Source organism: Eumetopias jubatus, unplaced genomic scaffold (assembly GCF_037043125.1).
Source record: "Eumetopias jubatus isolate StellerSeaLion01/CBP00866 unplaced genomic scaffold, mEumJub1_p1.0 scaffold_9, whole genome shotgun sequence".
NCBI classification, from domain to species: Eukaryota; Metazoa; Chordata; class Mammalia; order Carnivora; family Otariidae; genus Eumetopias; species Eumetopias jubatus.
In genome coordinates this window covers 53,244,880-53,260,232 of record NW_028274815.1, presented here as the reverse complement: position 1 = coordinate 53,260,232, position 15,353 = coordinate 53,244,880, and the positions used below count along the sequence as shown (strand labels likewise).

At 38.1% G+C, this 15,353-nt stretch overlaps 1 protein-coding gene across 4 annotated transcripts in view; it reads right to left on the bottom strand.

The window, feature by feature from the left end:
• AAK1 (AP2 associated kinase 1) overlaps positions 1-15,353 on the bottom strand; it is a 170,924-nt gene that overhangs the window by 76,102 nt on the left and 79,469 nt on the right. The window lies entirely within an intron of this gene.

The window sequence follows — 15,353 nt, the reverse complement described above, 5'->3', positions numbered from 1 at the left end:
CTGAGGGAGGGAGTAAGAATGATTATTGCTTCAGAAAGATAGACAGGGGCGCCTGGGTGGCTCAGTCGTTAGGAGTCTGCCTTTGGCTCAGGTCATGGTCCCAGGGTCCTGGGATCGAGCCCCGCATCGGGCTCCCTGCTCAGCGGGGAGCCTGCTTCTCCCTCTCCCACTCCGCCTGCTTGTGTTCCCTCTCTCACTGTCTCTCTCTGTCAAATAAATAAATAAAATAAATTTTAAAAAAAAGAAAAAGAAAGATAGACAAAAATAGAAACGTGCCCGCTGGAACTGACAGTGGGAAGTCAATGGAGCCCTATGCAAGAACAGTTTCAGAGAAGGGATGGGATGGGGGGGCGGTGGGAGGGGAGAAATGGACTTGCAAAGAGTTGAGCACATAGAGCTGGCGACTACAGATGAGTCTTCTGGAACATTTTGTGCTCCAGAGAGGAACAGCACTGCCAGAAGGAATTAATTCTCAGGATGAGAGAGGCCTGAGCATGGGAGAGTGGAAGGAGCCAGGAGCAGAAACCTTCAGCATGCAGGAGAGGACAAAGGTTAACTGATGGAACCTAGTCCTGCAGGAAGAGAAGGCGGGGACTGGTCTTAGAAAGAGGAGCAGGAAGGAAATGAGGATGGATATGCATTTTGGTTTACAGCTGGAGAAAAAGGAACTTCAGTGAGTTCAGTTCTATTGTTCTGTTTCTGGTAGAGAGCAAGACCATGTTTGCAGTATAAGGGAAGGAGAAAGAAGCTTGATGAGAGAAATAAAAGGCTTAGAGCAACTACTTTGGATAACAAACAAAGGAGATGATGAGGCAGAAAAAGCAGTCTCCCGAGTTCTGCACAACAGAATGTGATTTCAGGGTTCATGTCGCAGAGGCCCGTTCTTCCCCCTGCTTTTTACTCTCATCACCAACTCTTCAAAAACTTGATTTCATTTACACAGTCGAGGAAGGAGGAAGAACTGGAGAGGAGTTCTTGAAGCCAAAATAGAGCAGAAGATCATGTTCTTCCAAATGTTCACAGGAGGAATGAAAGACTAATGTTTCCACATTAGTAATCTGTCTACATTTAACGGTTTAAAAAAGAATCAGCAACGCTACCTCTGATTTGTCTCACCCCAAACGGAATAATAAAGAATCAGGATGGGAAAAAAAGCATTTGACAGAGCCAAGAGGAGGTCAAGAGCTATTAGAGGACCCAAACTGGATAATTAACATCTGCAGATGGCATCCTACAACAGTTGCCAAGCTGTTTGCTGATCAGTTCAAGTCCAAATTCCTGTTCATTTTGTCTTCTGCAGAGTTCCTGAGAGACGTCCAAGCAGAAAAGATCTCCTCTTTGGAGGGAGACCACGGCACTTACTTAATGACCTCACGATGCAGCAACATCTCAGATTTTAGAGTAACACCTCACTAGTCTGCAACTGATGGAGAAGATCGATTTGAATGGTTGTGAAATGCAGAAAAGGTCAAGAGAAGAACTTACTGCAAAGTGAGACTGACTCATACTGAGGGTGCACTGCCCAGTTCACAGCAGCAATAGGGCCAGAGGAGGCCCAAGCATTCCCTGGCTTTCATTAAAAGCACAGTCCCAGGCTTGGAGAACAGATATGGACATAGAGGTATGGAATAGAACCCACACGGTATTGGAGCTCAGTTACTCAGGAAAAGTCAGGATATAAAGAGGATGCCTTGATGCCCTTGGCTACAACTATTATTTGGGGTACACTGAGATAAAAATCTATATGATGAGTATAAGCCAAAACCTGATTTTCAGGGGAGTGAGAAATGTTCAGTTAAATTATAGATCAGATTGGTTTATAGTACATGATTTAAACAGTGATAAGTCTAAGGAGTGTGTACTGTCATTTTAAACTTTATTTTTAAATTAACATTACAATTAACATTAACAAACTTTATTTTTAGATTAGAGTGCTGACATAAACATGCTCTTAGAAGACCTGCTTTATTAAGTAGATATTTTAAATGATTTGTAGTTGCCTTATTTATATTAATAATATATTTAACTGTTTGTAGTGCTAAAAAACTTTCTTCATAAATACATGCAAAAGCTGCCATTTGAAAATCATGCCTTCAACCCAGATCTTACAGGTTATCACAAATCTCAAGTTTATCTGGGGTCCTAATTAATGATGCTTGTAGCACAAAACAGTCTTCTATCCCTATCTTCAAAATTCCTACAGCAGGAGGATTCCTAGTTAAGAATCTTGAGGCCTTAAGGGAGGACTTGATCCCTAAGTACATCTATAAAAACCTTTATTACATAAGTTCAGGAAAACAAAGAAGATAGCATTCTAAAGAGCATATTAATAACATGTCACTCACCTCCAAATAGTAAAAATGAGTATAGTATATAACTAATTTCCCTATATATTTGCTCAGGTCACCCTTCCTTGGAATGTCAGCATGATACCTGCCAATTTCCAGTACCGATAGCACTTGCATTTACACAGATTAAGTTTCCAAAGAGGTAATTTACCTGCTTTGACCCTCCATTCAAATACTCAATGTTTTCTGCTTTTATGACTCATCACTATTGCCACTTATTTCTGGGATCACACCAAGGTTCCACAGTGGTGGAAATTTAAGCTTCTTTTTAACTTAAAGGTGAAGGAATCCAGTTCTAAGGCCTGAAATTTGTTTACTTCTTCTACTGGATGCTTTGTGAAAGTCTTCTGCCTTACTTTTCTTTGCTCCTTTTCCCCTCCATAACTCTGACTTTCCTTTATAACTTTCTTCAAGGAGTTATTCACAGGCACAGTAAAACATCAAGTCCAGTAGAGTAATGAAAAGAAACACTGTGAGATCTAGGCTGGCCCGGGTGTTCTATGAGGGCCAAGGTACCTGAGCTTCTGCAATGTAAGCAGTCTCAAATACTACTCTCCTCCCCATACTCACATTGACTCTCCCTTTCCTGAGTCTTACTCATTAATTAATCCTGTACTTACTGAACAGATCTTTAAAGTCATCTAAAATCTGATTTAGAATAGTGCTGCTCAAATTTTAATAGGCATATGAATCACCTGGGGATCCTGTTTAAAAGCAGATTCTAATCCAGTAGCTCTAGGAAAGGGCCCAGGATGCTGCTCCTCAGTGGAATTTAAAGTAGCAAAGATCTAGAGCCGCGCTACTCAAAATGTGGCCCACAAATACATGCTGGTTAGTAAACTGTTACCAGCCCAGAAAGAGATAAGAAGCTTGCTCCAGGACATAAATCAATTAACTAACTAAGCTGACTTGTTTCTTTTCCTAGTTCCTTGATTTACATTCTGGCACAACATCCTCTGAATAGCACCCATACGTTTTACAGCCAATTGATTTCTGACAAGGGTGCCAAAACAATTCAATGAGGGAAAGATTAGTCTTTTCAAAAAGTGATGCTGGGACAACTAGATTATCTACACGCAACAGAATAAACTTAGATCCCTACCTCATACCATACACAAAAAATTCAAAATGGACCAAAGATATAAAAACCCCCCAAAGAAAATATGCACACAAATCTTCATGGTGTTGGATTAGGTAATAGTTCTTAGATATGACACCTTAAGCACAAGCAATCAAAGAAAAAAAAAAACAGATAAACTGCACTTCATCAAAATTAAAAAATTTTGCACTTCAAAGGACACCATTAAGAAAATGAAAGACAGTGCAAAGAATGGAAAAAAAAATATTTGCAAACCATACACCTGATAAGAATCCAGTATCCAGGCTACATAAAGACCCTTAAAACTCAACAATAAAATGACAACACGAGGGGCGCCTGGGTGGCTCAGTCGTTAAGCGTCCGCCTTCGGCTCAGGTCATGATCCCAGGGTCCTAGGATTGAGCCCTGCATCGGGCTCCTTGCTCAGCGGGAAGCCTGCTTCTCCCTCTCCCACTCCTTCTGCTTGTGTTCCCTCTCTCACTGTGTCTCTCTGTCAAATAAATAAATAAAATCTTAAAAAAAAAAAAAGACAACACGATGTAAAAATTGGCAAAGGATCTGAATGGACATTTCTCCAAAGAGCATTACAAATGGCTGATAAGCACATGAAAAGATGCTCAATGCCATTAATCACTTGGAAAATGCAAATCAAAACCACAATGAGATATCATTCCAAACCACAAGGATGGCTATAATCAAAAAAGAGAAACAATAAAAAATGTTGCCAAGGATGTGGAGACTGGAACCTTCATACATTGCCAGAAGAATATAAAATAGTGCAACTCCTGTGGAAAATAGTTTGGCATTTTTTCAAAAAAGAGTTACCACTTGACCCAGCAATTTCATCCTTGTGTATATACCCAAGGGAAATGAAACATCACGTTCACACAAAAACTTGTACACAAATGTCCCAAGCAGCACTATTCATAATGCCCCAAAGTGGAAACAATCCAAATGTCCATCAGAATAAACAAAATGTGATATCTACACACAGAATATTATGTAGCCATGAAAAGGAAAAAAGTACTCATACATGCTATCACATGGATAAATGAGGCACTCATCCATGCTACAGGATGGTTAAACCATAAACATTATGCTAAGTGAAAGAAGTCATAAGAGGACACATATTAGATTATTCCATTTATATGAAAAGTCCTGAATATATGCCAGTGGACTAATGGTTGCCAAAGACTGTGGCAAGGGGGTCATGAGGAATGACTGCTAACAGGGATGGGTCTCCTTTGGAGATGATGAAAAAGAATGTTCTGGAGTTAGATACATGGTGATGGGTAAATAACCCTGTGAATATACTAAAAATTACTGAATTATATTTAAAAGGGTGAATTTTATCTCAATTTACAAAGAAAAGTAATATGACGAGCTAGGGAAAAATAAACATCAAGGGGGGAAAGAAAAAGAAAACAAGGTCCTTTGAGTAGCACTGATCTAGAGCAGCCAGGCAGCTCAAATTGTAATCTCTGCTAGAGCCTTTCGACAAGCAGTTTTCTTACAATAATGTCACTTCTTTGGACCCTCACCCAACTGCAGACATCCTGTATGTACTGCTGATGAGTCCTTCCTTACATCCAACTGGAAACTTCCACCTCTTGTGTTCCTACTCTGTCCTCTTCAGAGCAAAAAGAGCAAGTCTTCTTTTCCACTTTCTAAACAATTGAAATATTATTATTTAGACTAAATCTTTTCTTCTCTAGGTTAAATATACCTGCTTCCATAGACATGTTTTTTAGTTGCATCACCACTTAAATGCTTCACTTTGTTGATATCCCTCTGACAAGAATGGCCCCAGGAAATGAATGGAATACTCCAGATATGGTCTGACTCATGCAGCATACACCAGCATCATCACGTACTATTAATTTTTTTTTAAGATTTTATTTATTTATTTGACAGAGAGAGAGAGAGCGCACGCAACAGCAGGAACACAAGCAGGGGGAGTGGGAGAGGGAGAAGCAGGCCTCCCACTGAGCAGGGAGACTGATGCGGGGCTCCATCCCAGGACCCTGGGATCATGACCCGAGCCGAAGGCAGATGCTTAACGACTGAGCCACCCAGGCGCCCCACCTACTATTAATTTTTTTAATGTAGCTAAAAATGGCATTTTTTTGGGCAGCTGCATTACACTACACATTCGTATTGAGTTAACTGACCACTAAAATACTTAAGTCTTTTTCCATTTTACACTGCTTTAAATCTCTGCCTTCCCAGAACTATGCTTGTAAAGTTGTTAAAATAAAAATTCAAGTGTATGACCTTGCCTTGTTATTTCATCTCATTAGAATCAGTCTATTGCTCCAATTCATAAGGATCATTTTGGATACTGATTCCATTACCCAATGTAGTGGTTATATCTTCCAACTTTATATTAGGTAGATAATTGATAAGTGTGTCTTCTCTTTAACCAAGTTATTTGCTAAATGTAAAATAACATAAAACTAATGGTGAGCTGTAGGGCTTTTTTCTTAGAAGGTGTCTTCCAAATTAATGTCAAACCACTGGTCAGAAACCATTATACACAGTAGTTATTACTACTGGAATCCAGCCTAGACTCTCCAACTTGCTCACAGATCTCTGGTGAGTGTCCTTACCCAAATGACACAATCCAGAAACACTGGACCTAGTGCACTCTCCTGAGCTTCCTATCCAGAAACCTTCCCAAAGAAGCCATGATGTTGGTATGACATGGCCTGCTATTACCCAACCTTAAAGTTCTTTGGATCTCTGCTTACTTATCCAACAGACTACAAAACAGCTTAAAATTTTATTTTATTTTTAAAATAAGTAATATACTAACATTCAAAAAGAAAAAAAAAAGGAAATTATTTTCTACTCAGTACTCATCACCTATAGGAAACGCTCCCTGTTTCTTTCCCTTTCTCCCATTCACCCTCCCTCCCTCTCTCCTCTCTCATCCTTTCAGTGTTTTCTTCAGGCAAATCCAAACGGTATGTATTATGTATGTGTACACACACACACACAACACACCTTTCCTTACACAAAAAATAGCATCAAAGCAACTTTTTAAATAATCTGTTCCAGATTCTTGTCCCCCAATCGATCCTGATGTCCCTACTGTGCACAATCTACCTTCCTCTCTTTTAGGAATATGGAAATATTTTCCTGCCTCAAATCATCTGATATCTCTTCTGTTGAAAGCAAGTCTTCAAACATCACTGGTGGCAGCTCAGTGTCCTCACTATCAAGCTCACTGCAGATGTAATCCATCTGGGCCAAGAAACGTGAACACAGAACAGCACTTCGCACAACCTGAGCTTGAATTCTTATCCCTTTAAGTCTGAAGATAATTCATCTTTTCCTGCCTTTAGGTAAAGGAATCTGAAGTCCAAAACCCAATTTCCCATTGTCCGTCAGAAACCAAAATCCCTTTGGTTCCATCAGGGCCCACATCCCAAATGTTATCAAAGGACTCCTACCATACTCTGGTAAATGGTACACAACATATGTCAAAATCAAATGTCTCTAGTGAAACCACTAACCATTCTTGAGTTTGGGTGGGTGCAACACGCAGATCCTTACTCTGCTGTAAGTGCAGAGAGGACTCTTATGCTTTGATCACTAACACACAAGCCTTAGCATGTTATAAAGCATGTTACCTCCTCTAATTCCTTTCACAATTCTGACACTGTTTGAGAGAGGCAGGGTTAGGGTATGGCCTCTATCTGACAGAAGTCTGAGCCTAGGAGGGTTAAAAACATCACATAGGGCTTTTGATTAAAATGGTAGGAAAAAAATTTTTAAGTAAGTTGAATACTTGCTTTTATCTCTGCCTCCCTCTAAAGCCTTACTAAATGATGTAAAGAGTTTGTTTTTTAAAAAGCACAAACTGAAGACTTCCATTTCCAGGAAAATGGAGTAGATGTGCTTTTACCTATTCTTCCTTCTAAGAACAACTAAATACTTTGGACACTAGTATAGATTTTAAAAAGCATAATAAGAAGGGTCTGAAATGTGGACAGAAAGCAGCCTGACTAGAAACTTTGGAACCCAAGGAATGAAATGGTGGTGAGCTGCCTGAGTTTTCTTTTGTCCCATATATACCAGACTAGAAACTGAAGCAACTGGTGAGTTAAAAACACCAATGGGTGTAGACAAAAAAAGCCCCAATAAAAGCTTGCTCTCTCACGGCGCCTGGGTGGCTCAGTCATTAAGCATTTGCCTTCGGCTCAGGTCATAGTCCCAGGGTCCTGGGGTCGAGCCCCACATCGGGCTCCCTGCTTGGCGGGAAGTCTGCTTCTCCCTCTCCCACTCCTTCTGCTTGTGTTCCCTCTCTCACTGTGTCCCTCTCTGTCAAATAAATAAATAAAATCTTAAAAAAAAAAAAAAAAAAAAAAGCTTGCTCTCTCTAGCCAAACCCAGGAAAAGGGCAGCCTGGCAAGACAGAAACTCATAGACACTAACTATTCTATTTCAGCCAAAAATCACAGAAAAAACTGCAGCCCCTCCCTGCAGACATGCCAGCAAAAGCCAGGTGGGGAGCCCAGACTTCCATCTTCACACACACACTGTATCTATGTATATAATGTATTAATATGTAAAAACATATATATATAACATGAACATATAATACATAACAAATACATATATAATATATACATATAATATGTATATAAAAGAAAATGTATAACTAATATATATAACATTAATTAGAATATTTTAAAGTCATACAAAGAAATGGCCAACAAATATAGGAAAAAGATGCTCAACATCACTAAGCATCAGGAAAATGCAAATCAAAATCACAAGGAGATAACACTTCATGCCTGTTGGGATGCCATTATTCAACACACACAAACAATAACAAGTGCTGGCGAGGGTGTGGAGATATTACAACCCTTGTGCACTGTTGGTAGGAATGTAAATTGGCACAGCCACTGTGGAAAACAGAAAATTAAAAACAGAATTACCATATAACCCAGCAATCCCACTTCTTGGGGTATATCCCAAAGAATTAAAAGCAGGATCTTGAAGAGATATTTGCACATCCATGTTCACTGCAACATTATTCACAATAACCAAGGGGAAAAAGCAACCTAAATGTCCACTGATGGATAAATGGCTAAAGAAAATGGGGCATATATTTATAATGGAATATGACAATCTTAAAAAAGAAAGGAATCTTGTCATTTCTACAATATGGATGAACCATGAGAATATTATAGTAAGTGAAATAAGCCAGTCATAGAAGGACAAATATTGATGATTCCACTTACATGAGGTATATAAAACAGCTACATAAGTTCTAGAGATCTGCTGTATAACACTGTGCCAACAGTTAATAATACTGCACACCTAAAAATGGTTACGATGGTAAATTTTAAGTTACATGGTTTTGACCACGATAAAAAAAAATTTTTTTAAAGTTAGAGTAAAATAAAAATAAAAATTTAAATACTGGCTTAAAAACAAAAAGAAATCTTCAAAATTTGAAATAATAATTGCTTAGTTTATAATCTATGTAATATATTTGAATGAGTTGAAAATTAATACCCACACAAAACCTGCACACAGATGTTTATAGCAGCTTTTATTCATAGTTGCTAAAACTTGGAAACAACCAAGATGTTCTTCAACAGATGAATGGATAAACTGTGAAACATCCATACAATGGAATATTATTCTGCTTTACAAAGAAATGAGCCATCAAGCCATGAAAAGACACGGAAGAAACTTAAATGCATTTTAAGTCAAAGAAGCCAATCTGAAAAGGCTACACACTGAATGACTGCAACTATATGATGTTCTAAAAAGGGCAAAACTGTGGAGACAGCAAAATAAAAATAAGTAGTTATCAGGGGTTGGGATATTTGGTGGGATCACCAGGCAGAGCACAGGCAATGTCTGGGGCAGTGAAACTATTCCATATGATACTATAATGGTAGATACATATTATACATTTGTCAAAACCCATAATACAATACCAAACTCAATGTACAATACCAAGAGTAAACCTTAAAATAAACTGTGAACTCTAGGGGATAATGATATGTCAATGTGTCAACTCCCACCTCAAGTACCTAGGAAGAGAAGAACAAAATAAACCCCAAGCAAGCAGAAAGAAAGAAATAATAAATATAAAAACAAAAATCAATGAAATAAAAAATGGAAAAACAGAGAAAATCAATTAAACAAAGCGATGGTTCTTTGAAAACATCAAGTGGCAAACCTCTAGCAATACGAACAAAGAAAAAAAGAAATAAGATACAAATTACCAATATCAGGAATGAATCGGGATTTTACCACAGACTCGGCAGATATCAAAGGACAATACAAGAATAACACTAACAACTAACTCTACCTGCATAAATTTGACTTAACTTAAATGAAATGGACCAATTCCTCAAAAATACAAACTATTACAACTCACCTAATATAAAGGATGATTTTAATAGCCCTGTAAGTATTAATGAAACTGATTTTGTAAATTAATAACTGCCAAAAAAGAACTCCCCAGGCCCAGATGGTTTCACTGGAGAATTACAACAAATGCTTACTTAAAGAAGAACAAACACCAATTCTACAAAATCTTTTCCAGAAAACAGAAGAGAAGGGAACACTTCCCACCTCCCAACTCATGTTATAAAGCCAGAATTACCCTAATACCAAAACCAGAAAAAGCTTAATAATTAACTCCCAAAACTACAGACCATTAACCCTCACTATAGATGTAAAAATCCAAAATGTTAACAAACGGAATTCAAAAATATATAAAAATAATTATAGGCCATGACCAAGTAGGGATTATTGCAGGGAGGCAAGTTTGGTTCGATATTTGAAAATCAGTCAATATAACCCACCATATTAAAGCTAAAGAAGAAAAATCACATGAGCATATTAATCAACGCAGAGAAAAAATATCTGAAAAATTTCAACACCCATTCATGATAAAAACTCTGAGAAAAATAGGAATAGAGGGAAACTTCCTCAAATTTATTTTTTAAATCTATTTTTAAAAACTACAGTTACCCTTATGCTTAATAGTGAAAGTATTCTTTCCTCCTAAGATTGGAAAGAAGGCAAAGATGTCCACTCACCATTCTTATTCAACAAAGTATTGCAAATTCTAGCTGATGCAAGAAGGCTAGAAAAGGAAATTATAGGATACAGATCAGAAAGGAAGAAATAAAACTGTCTCTCTTTGCAGGTAACACAATGGTCTACATAGAAATCCTAAGGAATCTAGAAAAAAATTCCAGAACTAGGGGTGCCTGGGTGGCTCAGTTGGCTGAGCGGCTGCCTTCAGCTTGGGTCATGATCCTGGAGTCCCGGGATCTAGTCCTGCAGGGAGTCTGCTTCTCCCTCTGACCCTCCCCCCTCTCATGCTCTCTCTCACTCTCATTCTTTCTCTCCCAAATAAATAAATAAAATCTTTAAAAAAAATTTCAGAACTAGTAAACAAATTTAGTAAGGCTATAGGATAAAAGATAAACATAGAAAAATCAACTGGTTGGGGCACCTGGGTGACTCAGTCATTTAAGTGTCCAACTCTTAACGACTGAGCCACCCAGGCGCCCCTTAAGTGTCCAACTCTTGATTTCAGCTCAGGTCATGAACTCAGGGTCATGGGACTGAGCACCGTGTTGGGATCTGTGCTCAGCCAAGAGTCTGCTTGAGATTCTCTCTCCCTCTCCCTCTGCCCCTCCCTGCACTCCCACTGGCACTCTCTAAAATAAATGAATGAACAAATGAATGAATAAAAATGAATTGGTTTTTTACATACTAACAATAAACACATGGACACCAAAATTAAAAATCCAATACCATTTATAACCATTCAAAACAAAACCAAAAACCTATGTCTAAATCTAAGAACATGTACAAAGTCTACTTAATGTCAATGAAAAAAGTCAAAGATACAAATAAATGGAGAGATGCACCATGTTCATTTACTGGAAAACTAAACAGAAAAGATGTCATTTCTCCCCAAATAAATACACAAGTTTAATGGAACTCCTATCAAGATACTTGCAAGACATTCTGTAAATAAAGATTATTCTAAAATTTATGTGAAAAGACAAAAAAAATGAGAATAAGTAAAACAATTTTAGGGAAAAAAAAGTAGGAATCAGTCTGATTTCCAGACTTATTATAAAGCTACAGTAATCAAGGTTGTGTGGTATTTGGTAGAGGGAAAGCCACATAGATTAATGGGAAGAGAACAGAGGAGGGTCTGGAGATGGACCCTCACAAAAATGCCTGACTGATTTCTGACAAACATATTCAACGGAGGAAAGACAGCCTTTTCAACAAAGGGTGCTGGAGTAAATGGATACCCAGAGGCAAAAAATGAACCTCAATATAAGTTTCACACCTTACATAAAAATTAATTCAAAATGGATCACAGACTTAAATGTAAAACGTGAAACTATAAAACTTTTAGGAAAAAAAGAAGACAAAATCTTCAGAAAAAGGGGTGGGCAGAGTTCTTAGAAATGACACCAAAAACATGTTCCACAAACAAAACAAAACAAAACCAAAAAAACAGATAAACTGGACTTCATCAAAGTTAAAAACAAAACAAAACAAAAACAAACAGAAAGGTCTTAGAAATTAAAAAGCTTGACAAATAAAAAATTCAACAGGGTGGTTGGAATGTAAAGCTGAGGAAATCTGCTGGAATATAGAGGGGGAAAAACACCCAAAGATATGAAAAATCAAGGGGAGAAACACGAAAAATTAGAAAATCAATTCAGGAGAACCAACATCCAAAATAACAGCAATTGCACACAAAAGGAAGACAGAAAAGGAAATCACCAAATAAGACAAGCTAAAATTCCTCATAACGCAAGGATAGGAGTCTCTAGATTACATGGGAACATCATTTATTAATAAATAATAAATGCACACAGCAAGGTATATCATCAAGATATTTCAGAACACTGTAAACAAAGGGGAAACTGATAAATTTCTAGGGAGAAAATAATGGGTCACACCCAAAGGGCTGATATTAGAATGACTTCGGACTTCCTATCCACAACAATGAAAGCTAAAATATGGTATAGTAATGCTTTCAAATATCTGAATGAAACTATTTCTGAGCCAGAATTTTATACACAAGGTTTCACATGTGTGAATGTAAAATAAAGACACTTCCAGTCCTGCAAGGTCTCAAAAATCTACCTACCATGCATAAGGAAGCTACCACAGGATAAGCTCCACCAAAATGAGGAAGTAAAACAAAAAACAAGTCAGGAAATCTAACAAAAAAGCAAGGCAAAGGGAATGACTAAAAGTTCCAAGATAAAACTATAAATCAGACCTAGAGAGCAGCCAAACCAGATTTCACTGAGTAAAAAAAAAGTATTTTAAAAGAATGATTTCTACAGCCTAGGGAGAGTTTGGGGTTAAACTGCTGGAAAGTACACAGAAAAGACAGACCAAAAAATGGAAAAAGATTATTAATTCCAGTGAAAACAGTTATACAGAAAAGGAATAGTAATCCTAGTCCACCAGAAGATTCTGCAAGAACAGTGTTTTCGTACATGTAAAAACTAATACTACTGTAACTAACATATTGCCAGAAACTTACTGCTGTTGCAGCAGAACAGGAAATGAGCATGATTGCAGGTATTTGGGGAGAAGGGAGTGCAGGGGATGAAAGAGAGCTAAATTTTTACTTTCCATACTATATAATGCCTAAAATGGAGAAAAAAAATCAAGAACTAGCAATATCAGCATGATATTTTGAAACACAGCAAATGAATCAACAAAAAGTGGTTGTCTCTGGGACCTTGCAGTGAGAGAAGAGGAGGGCCCCTCAGGGAATTGCTTCAAGTTTCTGGGAACAAGCTTCGTTCACTTATGTGAGTATTTAAGTTCTGAAAAAATATAAACTCAAAACAGAACACAAACTTTCACAGCTAATACATAGCTGGGCCAGAACTTGAACTCATGTAACTGAGTTCCCAATCAGGTGTGTTAATTTGTGAGCTCGTAAGGGGCCTGTGTCTTCCTAGTTCCACACCCGCCTAGCACAGAGCCAGCCCTCAAACATGTTTCTGAATGAGTGGGAAAAAGTTAAAGAATGGGATTACTTTCATAACGCCAGAAAATGAATGAGAAGGGCATTCCAGGCAGAGGAAACAGCAGAAGCAAAGACAGGAAACGGAGTGTGAGAGCTAGGCAAGGCAGGGACAAGGGGAGGAGGGGGCAAAGAGAAGCGGCCAGAAAATCCAGTGGCTTCTGGTGGGAGATGCACTGAGCTGGTTGTCCGGAGCCCTGTGGCGGGGGAGTGGGCACACACTGGTGCCTTGTGGACAGATCCAGGTGGCCCTGGGTATTTGAGCCTTGGGGTTTTTTGTCTGTTTTGCAATGATGACAGCAACACTTATTTCTCCCAGCAAATGGTTCCTTCTCAAATGGTTTCAGCTTTTTGAAATCTATAGTACCAGGCTCTCTAAAATCCTGAGGTCTTTTTCAGTTAACCCAACTACAGTACAACTAGTTACTCTAAGTAGCCCCTGCAAGGGCAACTCCACAGGGGTGGACAGGGCAAGCAAAACCTCGTGGAATCCCTACAATGCCACCTTCACCCATTTGGGGGCCTCTTTTTGTTCTTTACAAAAGCATGAAAATCCAGGGTATAAAGGAATCATTACCTCTAGGTGAATATTTGCATCAGATATTACCATTATTCATACATTCACTTCATCCTAAGTCTATAAAGTATAGTTGACACTTGAACAACATGAGTTTGAACTGCGTGAATCCAGAGCATTTTTTTTCCTTAAATACAGTACAGTACTGTAAATGTTTTTTCCTTATGATTTTTTCTTTCTTTCTTTCTTTTTTTTTTAAGTAGGCTCCACACAGGGCTTGAACTCACAACCCTGAGATCAAGACCTGAGCTGAGATTAAGAGTCAGACGCTTAACCCACTAAGCCACCAGGCACCCCTCCTCATGATTTTCTTAATATTTTCTTTCCTCCAGCTTCCTTTATTTCAAGAATATAGTATATAATACATACAACATACAAAATATGCATTGACTGTTTATGTTATCAGTAAGACTTGCAGTTAATGGCAGGCTACTAGTCAAGTTTTGGGGACATTGAAAGTAATATGAGGATTTTCAACTGTTCAGGGGTTAACACTCCAACCTCTGTGTTGTTCAAGGATCAACTGTATTTACTTCATGTTAAGCAGTCTGCTGGAATATAAAGTTCCCGATTTTAAAAAATTTACCTTCTGATGGCAAAATTACTTATAAGATAACAAGATAAGCAATATAATTGGCGTAAACAAAAGTATTGTAGAAACACAAAGGAATAAGACTATTTAAGGAGGTGCCTGGGTGGCTCAGTCCGTTAAGCCTCTGACTCTTGATTTCGGCTCAGATCATGATCTCAGGGTCATGACATCGAGCCCTGCATTGGGCTCCACACTGGGTGTGGAGCCTGTTTAAGATTTTCTCCCTCTCACTCTTCCTCTCTGCCTACCCCCCACTCACACTTGATCGCTCTCTCTCTTAAAAAAAAAAAAAATACTAAGTTTTTTAATGTAAAATATCAAACAGAAGTGAAAGTAAGAGACTAACTAACTCCCATACACCCACCACTCTGCTTTGATCATAACCCTTTGCCAATTTTGTTTCTCTTCTAAATCCACTCATTAACTTTAAGACATCATGTTATTTCATCCACAAATATTTCAGCACATATTTCTAACAGATAGGGACTCTTTCTTTAAACACAGTATGAATCTGAATTGTGAAAACAAAGTTTTTAAGATGTGAGGTATAATTAACATATAATAAAATGCACAGATCTTAAGGTGTTCAGTTGAGTTCTAACACTTGTATAGTCCTGTGTAAAAACTACCCAGAACAAGATATAGAACGTTTCTATGGCCCGGAAAGTTCCCACATG